At 32.6% G+C, this 20,854-nt stretch overlaps 1 long non-coding RNA gene across 1 annotated transcript in view; it reads left to right on the top strand.

The window, feature by feature from the left end:
* The window catches only part of LOC139486748 (uncharacterized), a 39,643-nt gene extending 26,669 nt beyond the window's left edge, over positions 1-12,974 (top strand). Inside the window, exons 2-3 of the long non-coding RNA XR_011655628.1 lie at positions 11,863-11,986; positions 12,360-12,974. This is a non-coding gene — a long non-coding RNA (uncharacterized lncRNA). The remainder of the gene's footprint in view (positions 1-11,862; positions 11,987-12,359) is intronic.
* Positions 12,975-20,854: the final 7,880 nt, after the last annotated feature.

Genomic DNA, 20,854 nt, shown 5'->3' with positions numbered 1-20,854 from the left:
GTTGATACTGATGACAAAATGGAGGTCAAATTTGATATTGACGATTGGCACTTTCACCATTCATCAGTAATGGTTCTTGTGATATTGCCAGGACACAAATAAATGTTAATAAATCCGGTTTGCTGTCGTTGTGACAGCCTCTTGTTATATACATGTATCAAAGCTACAGGTTGACTTTATAACGTAAAACAATCACAGTACGAAAAGATAAAATATATGGGTCAAGTGAAATACCTATCTAAAAAATCACAGAGTAGGTGTGTTCGAATAGCCATTTAAAAAAAAAATAAAAGTACTTGACGACAGTCTTTTTAGTTGGATGATAAAAATGCATATCTTCGAAAAAATATTTTTTTGTGTGTGTGATAACTAGGGTTTATAATCTTCAACCACTGATTTTTTTAGTCTGCCCTTCCACGAAATATTTAATAAGAATTTTTATAAATGTTTAAGAATTTTCGAAAATTCCACCAGACAACCGATCAGACAATAGTTTTAAGTTGAATCAATGCAGACAAGATCATTAACTGATGCTCATTAACTAGTAGATACATTTGTCTTTTAAAATACAAATAACATATAAGGATCGTAATGGTGCTATGTGGATAAATTTATCGGTTTTCAAGAGCAAAATTGGCAGCGCGTCATCCCTACAATGGCTTCCATTTCTACGATTGTGAAAATGAACTGGCGTAATGTGGAGATAATTTTGACGAAGTAGAGTCCTGACTGTGACACGTCATTATTTTTTTAAAGTGTCAAAGAGGTATGGCCAATTTCCCGTGAATTCTTTTCATTCGATAAGATAGGTAAATTATGTTTTAAATAGCCCGATAGATGCTAATTATAGTACATTAAAATACGTCATATCATCTATTTTCATATCTTGAAAGGTATTCCTACAAAAAACAAGACCAAGACTATTGATTTTATCTGATTGTTTTTTTTTAAACACCCTTTATGCGCATAAGGTAACATAACACGTAACTTGTTAGGAAGCCAAATAATATCGAACAAATTCAAATAGGATGCTTTTTATCTCATTCTGAATATATTTATATCTGTATTTGTCCTGGTCTGTAAGGTTTAATCGTCTATAAGATAAGATAAGATCATAATTATATATTTTAACCGGAATCTGACATCAGTTGGTCATAAAACACCTGATGTGTTACAACCACGCAACACATCATCACATGTAATATGGCCTTTCCTGTCATTTTAACAAATAAAACAGCTTCTTGATGTTTTACATTTAATTACGATTTGTAGTGTAATTGATTTGTTCTGTAGTGTTGTTTTATTTTCTGATGACTTAGGTACCAGTACAGGGACAGTGGTACACATTTCAGTAGTAGTATCTACACAGTTGGTGGATTGGCGACAAAATTGCTTTTGACTGAATTTTTTACGTATAATACCATGTTCAAAAAAGGTTTCCCAAACTTGTTTGTGTTGTTTTGAAACTTGTATACAATGGCCTTATTTTAAGTTATTTGTATATTACACTATATTACTCATGCAACATTTGAGCTTCATTGCTATATAATCAATTCTCGTGTTATTGGTTATGTACAGGCATCTACTTCAGTTTGACGGCAGGTGTTCCTTGCAAATATGTAAAAAATGTAAACACATGAATAGAAAGTTAGTCAAGAGTATGTACAGCCATATGAATGCATGCAATAAACGTTTTTTTCTTTAATAAAATGATATATAGTCAAAATGATTCACAATGACTCTATAAATTAAGCACACATCCCAAAAAATATGATAAAAACATTGTTATCTAATATTTCAATACAAAAAAAAAATCAAAACATCCATATGAGACTCGAACCCTTTCTTGATAATAATATTTCCCCTCAAGTGCTAGGCTCTACCGATTGAGCCACGGCGGTGCATATAATTACTTCTGGTGTAAATCAACTATATAGGTACAATTGAGCGATGTTCAACTTTTTCATTGAAAAGTTGTTTCTTAGGTAAATAAATACTGTAATAAGGACACACTAAACCAATTTCATTTTTGAGGGAAAAGTTGTATTAATTACAACAATAACAAAAAACATAACTTGTTTCTTGGTTTGAAATGTCATTCTTGAGGGATTCTCTATTTCTCCAACCTGAAAACACCCTAAATTCTGCATATTTGACTTTCATCCTTTTTATACGACCGCAAAAATTTTAATTTTTCGACGTATATTGCTATAACGTTAGCGTCGTCGTTGTCGTCGTCCGAATACTTTTAGTTTTCGCACTCTAACTTTAGTAAAAGTGAATAGAAATCGATGAAATTTTGACACAAGGTTTATGACCACAAAAGGAAGGTTGGGATTGATTTTGGGAGTTTTGGTCCCTACATTTTAGGAAAAAGGGGCCAAAAAGGGCCCAAATAAGCATTTTCTTGGTTTTCGCACTATAACTTTAGTTTAAGTTAATAGAAATCTATGAAATTTTGACACAAGGTTTATAACCACAAAAGGAAGGTTGGGATTGATTTTGGGAGTTGAGGTCCCAACAGTTTAGGAATTAGGGGCCAAAAAGGGCCCAAATAAGCATTATTCTTGGTTTTCGCACAATAACTTTAGTTTAAGTAAATGGAAATCAGTGAAATTTAAACACAAGGTTTATGACCACAAAAGGAAGGTTGGGATTGATTTTGGGAGTTGACGTCCCAACAGTTTAGGAATTAGGGGCCAAAAAGGGGCCCAAATAAGCATTATTCTTGGTTTTCGCACCATAACTTAAGTATAAGTAAATAGAAATCTATGAAATTTAAACAAAAGGTTTATGTCCATAAAAGGAAGATTGGGTTTGATTTTGGGAGTTTTGGTCCCAACAGTTTAGGAATAAGGGACCCAAAGGGTCCAAAATTGAACTTTGTTTGATTTCATCTAAAATTGAATAATTGGGGTTCTTTGATATGCTAAATCTAACTGTGTATGTAGATTCTTAATTTTTGGTCCCGTTTTCAAATTGGTCTACATTAAGGTCCAAAGGGTCCAAAATTAAACTTAGTTTGATTTTAACAAAAATTGAATCCTTGGGGTTCTTTAATATGTTGAATCTAAAAATGTACTTAGATTTTTGATAATTGGCCCAGTTTTCAAGTTGGTCCAAATCGGGGTCCAAAATTAAACTTTGTTTGATTTCTTCAAAAATTGAATAATTGGGCTTTTTTGATATGCCAAATCTAACTGTGTATGTAGATTCTTAATTTTTGGTCCTGTTTTCAAATTGGTCTACATTAAAGTCCAAAGGGTCCAAAATTAAACTAAATTTGATTTTAACAAAAAATTGAATTCTTGGGCTTTTTTGATATGCTGAATCTAAAAATGTACTCAGATTTTTTTTTATGGGCCCAGTTTTCAAGTTGGTTCAAATCAGGATCCAAAATTATTATATTAAGTATTGTGCAATAGCAAGAAATTTTCAATTGCACAGTATTCAGCAATAGCAAGAAATCTTCAATTGCACAGTATTGTGCCATAGCAAGAAATTTTCAATTGCTCAGTATTGCGCAATAGCAAGAAATCTTCAATTGCACAGTATTGTGCAATAGCAAATATTTTCAATTGCACAGTATTGCGCAATAGCCAGAAATATCTAATTGCACAATATTGTGCAATAGCAAGAAATTTTCAATTGATTGGAGTTATCTTTCTTTGTCCAGAATAGTAGTTGAGTCAACTTAAATCGTTGTTTTATACAATATACAATGTATATTCACTTTTACTACCAACTGATAAATTAAAACAATCTTTACCATTCAGTGATAACAAGCACCTTTTGTTACATTTTAATATTTTATGATGTATTTAAATGAGTAGTTATTGTTGCAAACTCCATTAGAAATTTGAATTGAGATCAGTTTTGGAAAAAGGGGAAGAGGGATGTGAAAACAAAATGGGGAAAGGGGGGTTAAATTTTTCTCATTTCAGATTTCATTAATAAAAAGAAAATTTCTTCAAACATTTTTTTGAGAGGGATTAATATTCAACAGCATAGTGAATTGCTCAAAGGCAAAAAAAATATTTTAAGTTCATTAGACCACATTCATTCTGTGTCAGAAACCTATGCTGTGTCAACTATTTAATCACAATCCAAATTTAGAGCTGTATCCAGCTTGAATGTTGTGTCCATACTTGCCCCAACCGTTCAGGGTTCAACCTCTGCGGTCGTATAAAGCTGCGCCCTGCGGAGAATCTGGTTTAGGGTTGAAATAACTATCTTTCACACATATCATGATATATGATAATCGACATATTGATCAAAAAGCATTTTTATTTTTTGTTTTTAAAGTAAATTTTATTCTTTCAGCACTTTTTATACGACCGCAAAATTTGAAAAAAATTTCGTCGTATATTGCTATCACGTTGGCGTCGTCGTCGTCGTCGTCGTAGTCGTCGTCGTCGTCCGAATACTTTTAGTTTTCGCACTCTAACTTTAGTAAAAGTGAATGGAAATCTATGAAATTTTAACACAAGGTTTATGATCACAAAAGGAAGGTTGGTATTGATTTTGGGAGTTTTGGTCCCAACATTTTAGGAATTAGGGGCCAAAAAGGGCCCAAATAAGCATTTTCTTGGTTTTCGCACTATTACTTTAGTTTAAGTTAATAGAAATCTATGAAATTTTGACACAAGGTTTATGACCACAAAAGGAAGGTTGGGATTGATTTTGGGAGTTGAGGTCCCAACAGTTTAGGAATTAGGGGCCAAAAAAGGGCCCAAATAAGCATTATTCTTGGTTTTCGCACAATAACTTTAGTTTAAGTGAATAGAAATCAGTGAAATTTAAACACAAGGTTTATGACCACAAAAGGAAGGTTGGGATTGATTTTGGGAGTTGACGTCCCAACAGTTTAGGAATTAGGGGCCAAAAAAGGGCCCAAATAAGCATTATTCTTGGTTTTCGCACCATAACTTAAGTATAAGTAAATAGAAATCTATGAAATTTAAACAAAAGGTTTATGTCCATAAAAGGAAGATTGGGTTTGATTTTGGGAGTTTTGGTCCCAACAGTTTAGGAATAAGGGACCCAAAGGGTCCAAAATTGAACTTTGTTTGATTTCATCTAAAATTGAATAATTGGGGTTCTTTGATATGCTAAATCTAACTGTGTATGTAGATTCTTAATTTTTGGTCTCGTTTTCAAATTGGTCTACATTAAGGTCCAAAGGGTCCAAAATTAAACTTAGTTTGATTTTAACAAAAATTGAATCCTTGGGGTTCTTTAATATGTTGAATCTAAAAATGTACTTAGATTTTTGATAATTGGCCCAGTTTTCAAGTTGGTCCAAATCGGGGTCCAAAATTAAACTTTGTTTGATTTCTTCAAAAATTGAATAATTGGGCTTTTTTGATATGCCAAATCTAACTGTGTATGTAGATTCTTAATTTTTGGTCCTGTTTTCAAATTGGTCTACATTAAAGTCCAAAGGGTCCAAAATTAAACTAAATTTGATTTTAACAAAAAATTGAATTCTTGGGCTTTTTTGATATGCTGAATCTAAACATGTACTCAGATTTTTGTTTATGGGCCCAGTTTTCAAGTTGGTTCAAATCAGGATCCAAAATTATTATATTAAGTATTGTGCAATAGCAAGAAATTTTCAATTGCACAGTATTCAGCAATAGCAAGAAATCTTCAATTGCACAGTATTGTGCCATAGCAAGAAATTTTCAATTGCTCAGTATTGCGCAATAGCAAGAAATCTTCAATTGCACAGTATTGTGCAATAGCAAATATTTTCAATTGCACAGTATTGCGCAATAGCCAGAAATATCTAATTGCACAATATTGTGCAATAGCAAGAAATTTTCAATTGATTGGAGTTATCTTTCTTTGTCCAGAATAGTAGTTGAGTCAACTTAAATCGTTGTTTTATACAATATACAATGTATATTCACTTTTACTACCAACTGATAAATTAAAACAATCTTTACCATTCAGTGATAACAAGCACCTTTTGTTACATTTTAATATTTTATGATGTATTTAAATGAGTAGTTATTGTTGCAAACTCCATTAGAAATTTGAATTGAGATCAGTTTTGGAAAAAGGGGAAGAGGGATGTGAAAACAAAATGTGGAAAGGGGGGTTAAATTTTTCTCATTTCAGATTTCATTAATAAAAAGAAAATTTCTTCAAACATTTTTTTGAGAGGGATTAATATTCAACAGCATAGTGAATTGCTCAAAGGCAAAAAAAAATATTTTAAGTTCATTAGACCACATTCATTCTGTGTCAGAAACCTATGCTGTGTCAACTATTTAATCACAATCCAAATTTAGAGCTGTATCCAGCTTGAATGTTGTGTCCATACTTGCCCCAACCGTTCAGGGTTCAACCTCTGCGGTCGTATAAAGCTGCGCCCTGCGGAGAATCTGGTTTAGGGTTGAAATAACTATCTTTCACACATATCATGATATATGATAATCGACATATTGATCAAAAAGCATTTTTATTTTTTGTTTTTAAAGTAAATTTTATTCTTTCAGCACTTTTTATACGACCGCAAAATTTGAAAAAAAATTCGTCGTATATTGCTATCACGTTGGCGTCGTCGTCGTCGTCGTCGTAGTCGTCGTCGTCGTCCGAATACTTTTAGTTTTCGCACTCTAACTTTAGTAAAAGTGAATGGAAATCTATGAAATTTTAACACAAGGTTTATGATCACAAAAGGAAGGTTGGTATTGATTTTGGGAGTTTTGGTCCCAACATTTTAGGAATAAGGGGCCAAAAAGGGCCCAAATAAGCATTTTCTTGGTTTTCGCACTATTACTTTAGTTTAAGTTAATAGAAATCTATGAAATTTTGACACAAGGTTTATGACCACAAAAGGAAGGTTGGGATTGATTTTGGGAGTTGAGGTCCCAACAGTTTAGGAATTAGGGGCCAAAAAAGGGCCCAAATAAGCATTATTCTTGGTTTTCGCACAATAACTTTAGTTTAAGTGAATAGAAATCAGTGAAATTTAAACACAAGGTTTATGACCACAAAAGGAAGGTTGGGATTGATTTTGGGAGTTGACGTCCCAACAGTTTAGGAATTAGGGGCCAAAAAAGGGCCCAAATAAGCATTATTCTTGGTTTTCGCACCATAACTTAAGTATAAGTAAATAGAAATCTATGAAATTTAAACAAAAGGTTTATGTCCATAAAAGGAAGATTGGGTTTGATTTTGGGAGTTTTGGTCCCAACAGTTTAGGAATAAGGGACCCAAAGGGTCCAAAATTGAACTTTGTTTGATTTCATCTAAAATTGAATAATTGGGGTTCTTTGATATGCTAAATCTAACTGTGTATGTAGATTCTTAATTTTTGGTCCCGTTTTCAAATTGGTCTACATTAAGGTCCAAAGGGTCCAAAATTAAACTTAGTTTGATTTTAACAAAAATTGAATCCTTGGGGTTCTTTAATATGTTGAATCTAAAAATGTACTTAGATTTTTGATAATTGGCCCAGTTTTCAAGTTGGTCCAAATCGGGGTCCAAAATTAAACTTTGTTTGATTTCTTCAAAAATTGAATAATGGGGCTTTTTTGATATGCCAAATCTAACTGTGTATGTAGATTCTTAATTTTTGGTCCTGTTTTCAAATTGGTCTACATTAAAGTCCAAAGGGTCCAAAATTAAACTAAATTTGATTTTAACAAAAAATTGAATTCTTGGGCTTTTTTGATATGCTGAATCTAAACATGTACTCAGATTTTTGTTTATGGGCCCAGTTTTCAAGTTGGTTCAAATCAGGATCCAAAATTATTATATTAAGTATTGTGCAATAGCAAGAAATTTTCAATTGCACAGTATTCAGCAATAGCAAGAAATCTTCAATTGCACAGTATTGTGCCATAGCAAGAAATTTTCAATTGCTCAGTATTGCGCAATAGCAAGAAATCTTCAATTGCACAGTATTGTGCAATAGCAAATATTTTCAATTGCACAGTATTGCGCAATAGCCAGAAATATCTAATTGCACAATATTGTGCAATAGCAAGAAATTTTCAATTGATTGGAGTTATCTTTCTTTGTCCAGAATAGTAGTTGAGTCAACTTAAATCGTTGTTTTATACAATATACAATGTATATTCACTTTTACTACCAACTGATAAATTAAAACAATCTTTACCATTCAGTGATAACAAGCACCTTTTGTTACATTTTAATATTTTATGATGTATTTAAATGAGTAGTTATTGTTGCAAACTCCATTAGAAATTTGAATTGAGATCAGTTTTGGAAAAAGGGGAAGAGGGATGTGAAAACAAAATGGGGAAAGGGGGGTTAAATTTTTCTCATTTCAGATTTCATTAATAAAAAGAAAATTTCTTCAAACATTTTTTTGAGAGGGATTAATATTCAACAGCATAGTGAATTGCTCAAAGGCAAAAAAAAATATTTTAAGTTCATTAGACCACATTCATTCTGTGTCAGAAACCTATGCTGTGTCAACTATTTAATCACAATCCAAATTTAGAGCTGTATCCAGCTTGAATGTTGTGTCCATACTTGCCCCAACCGTTCAGGGTTCAACCTCTGCGGTCGTATAAAGCTGCGCCCTGCGGAGAATCTGGTTTAGGGTTGAAATAACTATCTTTCACACATATCATGATATATGATAATCGACATATTGATCAAAAAGCATTTTTATTTTTTGTTTTTAAAGTAAATTTTATTCTTTCAGCACTTTTTATACGACCGCAAAATTTGAAAAAAATTTCGTCGTATATTGCTATCACGTTGGCGTCGTCGTCGTCGTCGTCGTAGTCGTCGTCGTCGTCCGAATACTTTTAGTTTTCGCACTCTAACTTTAGTAAAAGTGAATGGAAATCTATGAAATTTTAACACAAGGTTTATGATCACAAAAGGAAGGTTGGTATTGATTTTGGGAGTTTTGGTCCCAACATTTTAGGAATTAGGGGCCAAAAAGGGCCCAAATAAGCATTTTCTTGGTTTTCGCACTATTACTTTAGTTTAAGTTAATAGAAATCTATGAAATTTTGACACAAGGTTTATGACCACAAAAGAACGGTTGGGATTGATTTTGGGAGTTTTGGTTTCAACAGTTTAGGAATTAGGGGCCAAAAAAGGGCCCAAATAAGCATTATTCTTGGTTTTCGCACAATAACTTTAGTTTAAGTACATAGAAATCAATGAAATTTAAACACAATGTTAATGACTACAAAAGGAAGGTTGGTATTGATTTTGGGAGTTGAGGTCCCAACAGTTTAGGAATTAGGGGCCAAAAAGGGACCCAAATAAGCATTTTTCTTGGTTTTTGCACCATAACGTTAGTATAAGTAAATAGAAATCTATGAAATTTAAACACAAGGTTTATGACCATAAAAGGAAGGTTGGTATTGATTTTGGGAGTTTTGGTCCCAACAGAATAAGGGGCCCAAAGGGTCCAAAATTAAACTTTGTTTGATTTCATCCAAATTGAATAATTGGGGTTATTTGATATGCCGAATCTAACTGTCATGACTGTGTATGTAGATTCTTAACTTTTGGTCCCGTTTTCAAATTGGTCTACATTAAGGTCCAAAGGGTCCAAAATTAAACTTAGTTTGATTTTGACAAAAAATGAATCATTTAGGTTCTTTGATATGCTGAATCTAAATATGTACTTAGATTCTTGATTATTGGCCAAGTTTTCAAGTTGGTCCAAATTGGGGTCCAAAATTAAACTTTGTTTGATTTCATCAAAAATTGAATAAATGGGGTTCTTTGATATACCAAATCTTACTGTGTATGTAGATTCTTCATTTTTGGTCCTGTTTTCAAATTGGTCTACACTAAAGTCCAAAGGGTCCAAAATTAAACTTAGTCTGATTTTAACAAAAATTGAAATCTTGGGGTTCTTTGATATGCTGAATCCAAAAATGTACTTAGATTTTTTTATTATGGGCCCAGTTTTCAAGTTGGTCCAAATCAGGATCTATAAATTATTATATTAAGTATTGTGCAATAGCAAGTCTTTTCAATTGCACAGTATTGCGCAATGGCAAGAAATATCTAATTGCACAATATTGTGCAATAGCAAGATTTTTTTTTAATTGGAGTTATCTTTCTTTGTCCAGAATCAACTTAAATCTTTGTTATATACAATATACAATGTATATTCACTTTTTACTACCAACTGATAAATTAAAATAATCTTTACCATTCAGTGATAACAAGCAGTTTTTTTACATCTTAATATTTTATGATGTATTTAAATGAGTACTTATTGTTGCAAACTCCATTAGAAATTTTAATTGAGATTAGTTTTGAAATAAGGGAAAGGGGGATGTGATTAAAAAAATTGGGTTCAATTTTTCTCATTTGAAATTTCATAAATAAAAAAGAAAATTTCTTCAAACATTTTTTTGAGAGGATTGATATTCAACAGCATAGTAAATTGCTCTAAGAAAAAACAAAAATTTTATGTTCATTAGAACACATTCATTCTGTGTCAGAAACCTATGCTGTGTCAACTATTTAATCACAATCCAAATTTAGAGCTGTATCCAGCTTGAATGTTGTGTCCATACTTGCCCCAACCGTTCAGGGTTCAACCTCTGCGGTCGTATAAAGCTACGCCCTGCGGAGCATCTGGTTTAAATTGGCCCTTCTGTGACTAAAATTATGGGAAATTGGCCCTACCTCAAATTTTATAAGTTAAGCCACAATGTAAACTATAGGTGATTTTTTATACGACCGCAACAAATTGTTTGGGATCGTATAATGGTATGACGTCGACGTTGTCTGCGTCGTCTGAAGATATATTGGTTTCCGGACAGTATCTTTAGGAAAGGAAAATAGATCTTTATAAATTTTTTTTAGAAGGTTCAATACCACAAAAGGAAGGTTGGGTTCGACTTTGGGGATCGTGGTCCCAACCGTTTAGGAATTAGAGGCCCAAAAGGTGCACAAAGCAAGCATTTTTCTAGTTTAAGGATAATAACTTGTGTATAAGTATTTAAATTGCTCTGAAATTGTATCACAATGTTTAAAACCACAAGTAGAAGGTTAAGATTCATGTGTGGGGTTATGGGTCCAAAGTTTAGGAATTAAGGGCCAAAAAGGGGTCAAAAACAATCAAGACAATAACTTACAAGTGTGTAATTGTATGGAACTCTCTAAAATTGTACCACAATGTTCCATATAACATGGGGGAGGCTGGTATTAAGTTTTGGATTAATTGCCCAAAATATGTAGGAATTAGGGAACAAAAAAGGACCAAAAAGAAGCATGTTTCTAGTTTCCAAACAATAACTTGTGTTTAAGTGAATGAATATCTCTGAAATTGTACTACAAGGTTCCATACTACAAAGGAAAAGATGAGATTGAATTTAAGGGTTAATGCTTAAGGGGGGGGGGGGGGCAACAAGTTAGGGAAGGGGGGGTTTACGTTTACAATTTTTTTAAGGGATTCTTTTTTTTCAAAATTTTTCAACTTTCGAATTTTGAAAAGTTTCAGAAGAAATCTTCAATTGCACAGTATTGTGCAGTAGATTTGTTGGATCTTTGATCACATTTATTATGTCAAAAATTCGATCACAATCCAAATTCAGACACTATCAAGCTTGAATATTGTGACCAAATTTGCCCCAACCGTTCAGGGTTAGACCACTGCGGTCGTATAAAGTTGCGCACCCGCGGAGCACCTGGTTGTTGTTGAGGAACCCCCCTTTTTGGGAAAAAAATTGGTTGCTTAAATAGGGAATCACTGAAGCTTGACTGGAACGGGCCCCGTCTTAGACAGTCAGTGGGCCCCCACTTATCCACGTAATCATTGTCTGTTAACTTATCTAAAATTGTAAAAACTGTTTCTCCTCTAATATTCTTATGAGCTTAATTATTTTACCAAACTAGGGCACAAGAAATCTTCATACGGATATCTAGATTGGACATTTTCTAAGGGGATCCACAGAAATCTGTGTCTTATCTGCAGTTGCTGCTGTTAGTGTAATGTAAAAGTGTGATGTTGACTTAAAAAGTGAGTATATTTATCAGTAAAATACAGAATTAAAAGAATATATATATGTGTATAAAATACTCGTATATAAACTACGGTTTTTATATACTGATAATAAAATCAATGTTATACCAATAACAAATATATATATATATCTAATTTAAGGGGTAAAAATGGTATAAACTTATTAGAAAATTTTTCTTGTTCTAGTTTATCATGGAGAATGCAATGATAAATTATAAATTACAAAAATTCCTTAATCTCACCATTGCACATGTCAGAAATGCGAAATATGTGGACTCATCTTTAAAATTCCTTAGTAATAATCCTGATTGGTAAGGTTACCGTAGTATTTGATTATTTTACGAAAATTGTACCCTGAATTTTATTTTAGATTGCAGCAACAGAATGAAGAATTCCAAGAGTCTAATACGGTTTATTTAACAGGATTTTTATCATTGAATCAACATCCTATAAGAATATAACATACAAATAAATGAAAGAATCCATGGGTACTGATAGTAATTTTGTGCAGGGGAGAACATTTAAACAATACTTTAATGTAAGAGACATACAGTGGTGTATTTTTAAAGAGACCGAAAGAACCTGCAATAACTTGCCATGAGTGTATATTTTCCCAACCAGAAGCTCGTTCATAATAATATACAATTTAAATTAAAATTATTGTATGAACATTACAGATAAAGTCTCAAAAGAGCAATTTAGTTTAGTTTTGAATGAAACTTTAAAGTACAAAACATTGAAATAAAAATAACTTTTACAAACTTTTAGTCCTTTCCATGTTGTGGGACATGTAGAAAGTTTATGCTTTAACCATTTATGTAGCTCCATATAGGGGACTGGATCCCTGCCCCCTAAAAGAAAACGCCTTCGAATCCGACAGCAATCAATCGATAAAAAAACACCAAACAAAAATCTAAAGGGAAACATGCCATTCGTACACTTGATACATGTAGCATGCTCTTCATTGTGAATCAAAGCTAAATCAACACAGATTTTTTTTATGTTTTTTTTACATGATTTTAAAGGTTCCTACCTTGGTGCAGGCGTTTGAATAAATTATTTTTAGAATATTAAGTTGATAAATGGATTAGAAAAAAAAATCATAAAAGAATGAACATCTTTCGTTCTGTCTTTTGCAAGTTAGACTCTTTTCCCTGAGTAATTTGTTTCAAAGTTGATCAACAAATAATTACATTAGATGTATGTTTCATTATAATACGTTATTCTGATTGGCTAACTGCACTTCACGTGCTATTTCTGAAACAATTGTATTAGACAATAAAATTTATCATTCATGATGACACGAGGTCCCACAATAAAGTGCACAGGTGAATTAAATGAAAACTTGATAAAAATCGTTTTTTCATGATTCTAGCTAAAACAATGTAATTATAAGTATTGAAGCTTCTTTTTGTAACTTTATAGGGTTGTAAGCGTTGACCGTGCGCACATTTTTAGTATGAAGCGCTTCTGCGCTTCATACAAAATGTACTTCGGTCAACGCTTTTACACCCAAATAAATTTACAAAAAGCAGCATTCAATTCTTAAATACAACTAAAATCCAGGATGCGAGTCATCGATGTACATGACATTGCTTGTCTTTTTGCTGTATTGTCGTGCCTGTGACATGCGAAAGATACAGATAACAATCCTACGGTGTTAGCTATTTGTATTGAGCCTGATATTTTATATGGTAATTGACTTGAACTGGAGGCTTCATACCTTGTGTACAGATGGCTTATACATGTATAACGAAAGTCTGTATTGTGTCTGTTGGCCTTGACCTCATTTTCATTGTCAAGCAACTGCTTGAAAACAAATTTCTATTTTTTTTATGTTAATTTCTCACTTACCTATTAGTGAACTACCGAATTGGACTATTTACCGGGTTTGTAATAACACGGGTACCAGGATGGGTACTACATTTATATGTGGAGCAGGATCTGCATACCCTTCAGGAGCACCCGAGATCAAACCCATGGTGGGGTTCGTGTTGCATAGTCATTAGTTTTTTATGTGTCTTGTGTACTATTATTTGTTTAATTTGCACAGGTCATTGGTCAATGTTAAATTTATGGTTCATAGGTCAATATGTAATTTTCATGGTTTTGTCTGTTTCTTGTTTAAGATATGGGCGACTTTTTTCTATTTTTTTGGTTTATTTATCACCAAATTTCAAACGACTGTGGTTTATCTCACATTGACTTCATTTTCATTGATCTTTGACAATGTGTGGTGTATGTGACACTTGTACTAAAACTCTATCAATGGACTATCAGCTTGAGCATTCTTGTTACATCTTATGTTATAAGTTATAAGTGAGACATTATTGGTTAGAGCTTACAAGACTGACTGATTGTTGAGGACCAAGAAATTTGAACAACAAGAAAGAAATAAAGAAAGGTTGTATAAAACATGCTCACTACCAAAAAGAAAACATATTTACTTTCTATAATATTATCTAAAATATGTTCAGTTACTGTTAAATTCATGTGAAGGCTCGATTCGTGTTCATTTCCCATAAAAAAAAATCATGTGATAGCTCGATTCACTTTAATTTCATAGGTAGAAAATTTGTCTGTAGTTTAGATAATTCTTTTACACTAACCGTGATTTTGAAAGTGCTTTAGGTCAAGAACAAAAAAATGCAGTTTTTTGCAAATGAACACTTTTTTACTTGTAATGTAAAAGATGAAGAAAACCGAATTAGACTCCATATAGTAATAGACTGAAATATCTTTGGTAGAAGGGTTACTATTTCGTGAGAATTTAACTAATATTTCTTTTTATATTTAGAATATGTATTTTAATTGGATTCTGCCATACTACCCTAAAAATTAGTCCAGCTTTTCATTCAAAATCTACTGCTGTCAAAATTTTTATGCTATCACAGATATATTAAAACCTCACAAAGAACAATAAGAAGCAAAGTTCAATTTTCTTGCCGTTGAATAGAAAATATCAATGTTGGTCAAAATAAGAAATGTGGTATAATTTTCAATGACACAACTATAATTCACCAAAGTTTTAGTTAGATATACGCAATTGCAGTCAATTGTACGGCCTTGATAGAGTGAGTAAAAGTCGCTATAAAAAGTTTAAACATGTGAAATATGAATATGAAACAATTCATATGAGAATTTTAACTGCCTAATGTATAACAAAACAATTTACAAACAACAAATATGACCGAAATGAACCAACCACAACCACTAGACTACAGGTTCCTGACTTGGTCCAAGGTTCATGTTATAAAAATATCTTGAAACGTGTGCTTATTCTTTTAAATTACTTTGAAATTATTACTGATAATAAACGATATTCTGACAGTGTGCTGTACATCTAGATGACATCTATTGTTTTTGTCGGAGCTATTCAGAACTTCTTGTATGGTGTTGACTGCTTAATATTGAAGAACTGTATTGGTGACCTCTGTCTGATGGTTTTGTATTTGTTGCTTATGTGATTGAATTTTACTGTCTCCCTTTCCGTCTTTCACATGAATCAACAATAAAAACATCATTGCTCATGGAAAGCTGTAAAAGTCTACTTGATAACTAGTGAAACTAATCGTAAGGAAAAAACGCACTGATCTACGCCAAAAACATTGAATAACACAAATTATGACATACAACACATAACGACAATCAAAAATGAGAAGTCGTGGCTTGAAACAGGCACATAAAGAATGTTGTCATAAAGTTCATCAAAAGAATCCTCTTCAATGTATTAATGTGTTGATATGAAAGAATACATATAGCCATGGAGTTTTAAAATAAAATACTTGTTTTTATCCCAAACCAACTTATGATATTTGTTGATGATTGATTGATTGTTGATTGCTTTATGTCCAGTGGCAAATATTTCACGAAGGTTCAGGACGAGAACAAGTTAACAATAAATACAACAGGTACTAGTAGGTCTTGTAATAATAGAGGCCCACCGGGATGATGATCGGGAGGAATTTCGACTTCCACTGGAAAATAAAGGTATATTAGATAGGGACAGAAATTTTGCCATGCAACAGGAAGAGTTGTTGCAAGGGTTCTTAACATGCAGAGATCTTGTCACTCTCCTTACACGAGGCATTGGATTTAACCTCCCCATATGCATTCTGACAGGACGTAGCTGCAAACTTGATACATCTTGCACAGCCAGACGGACGCCCCACTTTAAGAAGCTTTTTACTGCTGGTCGGAACAGGACCAAGTGACCATATTTCTTTTCCCAACTCCCTCTTGGGGCTTATGATGTTTGTGATAGCATAACCGAGTTTTTTTTTTATCAGGTCTTGAATTTGACTACAACTTTCTGTACTTAAAAATAATTGAATTTTCAGTACTGTAAAATGACTGAAATTTTCAGTACTGGAAAATGACTGAAATATACAGTACTGAAAAATGACTGAAATTTTCAGTACTGAAAAATGACTGAAATTTTCAGTACTGTAAAATGACTGAAATTTTCAATACTGAAAAATGACTGAAATTTTTAGTACTGAAAAATGACTGAAATTTTCAGTACTGAAAAATGACTGAAATTTTCAGTACTGAAAAAAGACTGAAATTTTCAGTACTGTAAACAACTTTTTCCCAACATTACTGAAAATGATATAAAAATTAATGTACTGAATAGTGATGTTTCCTAAAAGTACTGTTTATATAGCGGCATTTAATGTACTGTTTAGTGATGTTTCCTAAAAGTACTGTTTATATAGCGGTATTTAATGTACTGATTAGTGATGTTTTCTAAAAGTACTGTTTATATAGTGGCATTTAATGTACTGATTAGTGATGTTTCCAAAAAGTACTGTTTATATAGCGGCATTTAATGTACATGTAAATGCTAGTCAAATTGTTGGTAGTGTAGTCTAATTCGGTAGGTCATATTCATTAAAGGGAAGGGGATTGTAGTTACGACGTAAGAAACATATCCGATATCATTTGTGAAACGGTTATCCCATAACGGTCAACCAACTCGTGATGGCGTCAGTCAATTTACAACTGATCACATTAATTTATTAAGTCATATAAAGTCAGTTTCCTTACAAAACCTCATACTTTCGACCATTCAAACGAAAAACACATTGTGTACGTATTTTGTCCGATTTCATGTTTAATCTTGCAGAAAATGAAAAATAACAAAAACACCAAACATCAAGAACAATTAAAAATGTTTTTCCTTACCAAGTAGCAATATCAAACAAATGAAATATAGCTTAATAATCCTATTATAAAACAAGTATATCCATGCATAGAAAAGGGTCATTTAAACCTGTTTTATAGCTACCGAGACCTCTCATTATACGAAAGGTGCATATGATTCCATTTTATTGATAACAATGTGTTAGCAAAACAAACATACATTATAGGTAGGAATGGCTCAAATTTGGGAACAGAAGTCAACATTGGGTTATAATCTTTCTAAAAACAAACAACTATGCCAACAAAGAAAACAAAACATTATACTCTATAGAAAAACGCATTACTAAAACGACGAAAAGACGAGAATGCAAAAAATGACAATACCACAAAATACACAATTGCGGGATGCATAAATACCAAGCCTTCCGATGAACGTTTTTAGAATAAGAATTATACGTTCTATGACATAAATCTGATTCACCACATATCTGCTCAGACAATAATAATGTTTTATAAAGTCTGAGAAGAAGGCGCACGCTCTTTAATACCGAATGAGCTTGCAGAAATTACTATTACTGAGAGCTCGCCCGATTATATCTAAAATTGGTTTTATCATACGGTTGCAACTAACTATTTTATCTGTATCCCTATATTGCTGTCAAAGTGTCGGAGATTGATAATCACTCTATACTAGAAACTACTTTAAGTATCCATTGTATATCTTATACGGAGATTTATAAGCATTCTATACTAGAAACTACTTTAGAGACGCCTGGACTGATTCGGATGTGTGTCTATTTTGCGATAAACTTGGGTTTAGTTTTCTGTAATTAGTTAATATTTCAGTTTCATTATGTATATCTCTTTCATATTCATTTGTTAAAATTTACTGTTTGCAATAGCATTAAGTATTCTATATAATAAGGATGTTCTTATCCCGTGCATAAAAACAATGCCGTATTTGTCAAAACCTTTTCAACTTTTGATCTTCAGTGTTGTACAACTTTGTACCTTTTTCACGTTCGATCTTTTATATCTAGGCGTTATGTATTCAGGTTTAGTTTTCTGTAATTAGTTAATACTTTAGTTTCTTTGTGTATATCTCTTTCATATTCATTTGATAAAATTTACTGTTTGCAATAGCATGAATTGTTGTATATAATAAGAATGTTCTTATCCCGGGCATAAAAACAATGCCGTATTTTGCGAAACCTTTTCAACTTTTGATCTTCAGTGCTGTACAACTTTGTACTTTTTTCACTTTCGATCTTTTATATCTGGGCGTCACTGGTGAGTCTTGTGTGGACAAGGCGCGTTTTTGGCGTATTGAATTTTAAACCTGATGCTTTTTGTTATCTATTAATCATGTTTTTCTGTGTCTAATATGTTCTCCTATTTATTTGTATTGTAGTCCTGTAATATTATGTTGTCATTTCAATGTTATATTTAACTTTGCCATTAAAGTGCGAGGTTTGGCATGCCTTAAAACCAGGTTCAACCCACCACTTTTATTCCCCTTTAAAAGTGTCCTGTACCAAGTCAGGAAGATGGTCATTGTTATAATATTGTTCGTTTCTCTTTGTGTTGCATTTTAACGTTGAGTCGTTTGTGTTTTCTCTTATTTTTGAGATATTCAGATAAGACGTGGCACGGTACTTGTCTATCCCAAATTCATGTATTTGGTTTTCAGGTTACATTTGTTATTCTCGTGGTGTTTTGTCTGATGATTGGTCTGTTTCTGTGTGTGTTGCGTTTCGGTGTTGTGTCGTTGTTCTCCTCTTATATTTAATGCGTTTCGCTCGGTTTTGGTTTGTTACCCCGATTTTGTTTTTTGTCCATGGATTTATGAGTTTTGAACAGCGGTATACTACTGTTGCCTTTATTTAAGTATCCATTGTATATCTTATACGGAGATTGATAAGCACTCTATACTAGAAACTACTTTAAGTATCCATTGTATATCTTATACGGAGATTGATAAGCACTCTATACTAGAAACTACTTTAAGTATCCATTGTATATCTTATACGGAGATTGATAAGCACTCTATACTAGAAACTACTTTAAATATCCATTGTATATCTTATACGGAGATTGATAAGCACTCTATATTAGAAACTACTTTAAGTATCCATTGTATATCTTATACGGAGATTGATAAGCACTCTATACTAGAAACTACTTAAAGTATCCATTGTATATCTCATATAATATTGTGCTACAACAAATAGTAAATAAACTCATCATAGATACCAGGACTAGATATCGTATCTTTTTCTCTGATTTTTTAAACTGTGTTTTATGTAGGGAAGGACATTTATTCGACAAGTCTTAATTCGACATTTATTACATCAAGGCTTTTCTTTTTCTTTCTTGTTATTGACTTAAACTATGGTTTTATTGTCTCTAGGTGTCGATATCTTTGTCTGTCTAGATCACTTCTGAGTATTCTTCTTGTGGGTAAGTCTTCATTTAATCAATCTTCATTCAACTATTACTACTTGAAGTCTTTTCTTCATTATTTGTCATTGATGTATGTGTTATCCTCCCTAGCTATCATTTTCTCTCACTCTCATTAATCTCTGTTACTTATGGTTAAGGAAAGGAAGCATCTTCTTTCAAATATCAATACAGCAAGGTGTTTATTCTAACGTTGCGAAATAATATAACGTAAGAGATTGTGCAATGGTTCCAAATTATTATGTACATTGTGTGCTATTTTGTACCTAATTGACAGGAGCAAATGGCCGGGGGTGATCATTAGTGTACACTCTTTTCTCTAATTTGATTCTTAAAATTTGCACATTAATGCCTTGCGGTACTCTTTTATTCGAAAAACATATAAGACTGGTTCTATAATTGGATTAATCAACGCAATAATGTTTGTAACATGGTTAAATTGCGGTAGATCTATGTAGTCGTTACTAGCCAATATAATGTTCGTCACAACAGGCGGTATGACAAGAAATGTAAGTACTATTATCAGTATACCTAGCGTGAAAATCGATCGCTTGTACTGTTTCATGTGGTTTGACAAGCTTGGTTGTCCGGCTGAGGTATCTTGATGTTGAACCGTGGTCATTTTTTTTCTCAATCTGAATATCACAATGCCATAGAAAACTACGATAAGTACATATGTAAGTAGTCTACAGGTGACCATTGAGAGTTGATATATCCAGAATTTATCTGTGAAAATAGCGTTAACCATGCATGATATTGATTCTGGTTTACCATATAAACCAAAAATAATACCACTGTAAGCAGCAACCAATGCAAAAGAGCCTATATATGAGAACGTTAGTCTCTTTTTCCAATTGCTCGTTTCGTGTGTATAACGGATGGCTAGGAATCGCTCAATACAGATGAAAAATACTTGCACCAGAGAAAATGTATGTGTTGTCGCTATAATTAAATGTAGAACGAAACAAATACATTTAGCATGTATATTTATGTACTTCAGAGCTGTATAAACTCCAATCACAATAACGGATGTACTGGTTATGATGTTACCAATGCTTAGACATAATGTGAGGCACGTAAATGTCTGTTTCCGTGTTTCTTTTGATTTTATGAGGACGAAAAGAGCAAGTGGATTTAAACCTAGTGATACTGTGGAAACGGAGACATACAAAACTAAAGCTGCAGTTGTTGTTAGTGTTTTACCTTCCGTTGCGTTCAGTTGAGTCATATACATGACAATAAATCTACAAAAACAAAAAT

The sequence above is a fragment of the Mytilus edulis genome, chromosome 8 (assembly GCF_963676685.1).
Source record: "Mytilus edulis chromosome 8, xbMytEdul2.2, whole genome shotgun sequence".
In the NCBI taxonomy this organism is placed as follows: domain Eukaryota; kingdom Metazoa; phylum Mollusca; class Bivalvia; order Mytilida; family Mytilidae; genus Mytilus; species Mytilus edulis.
Note: the sequence above shows the minus strand (reverse complement) of the source record. Positions and strands in the feature narration are given on the sequence as shown.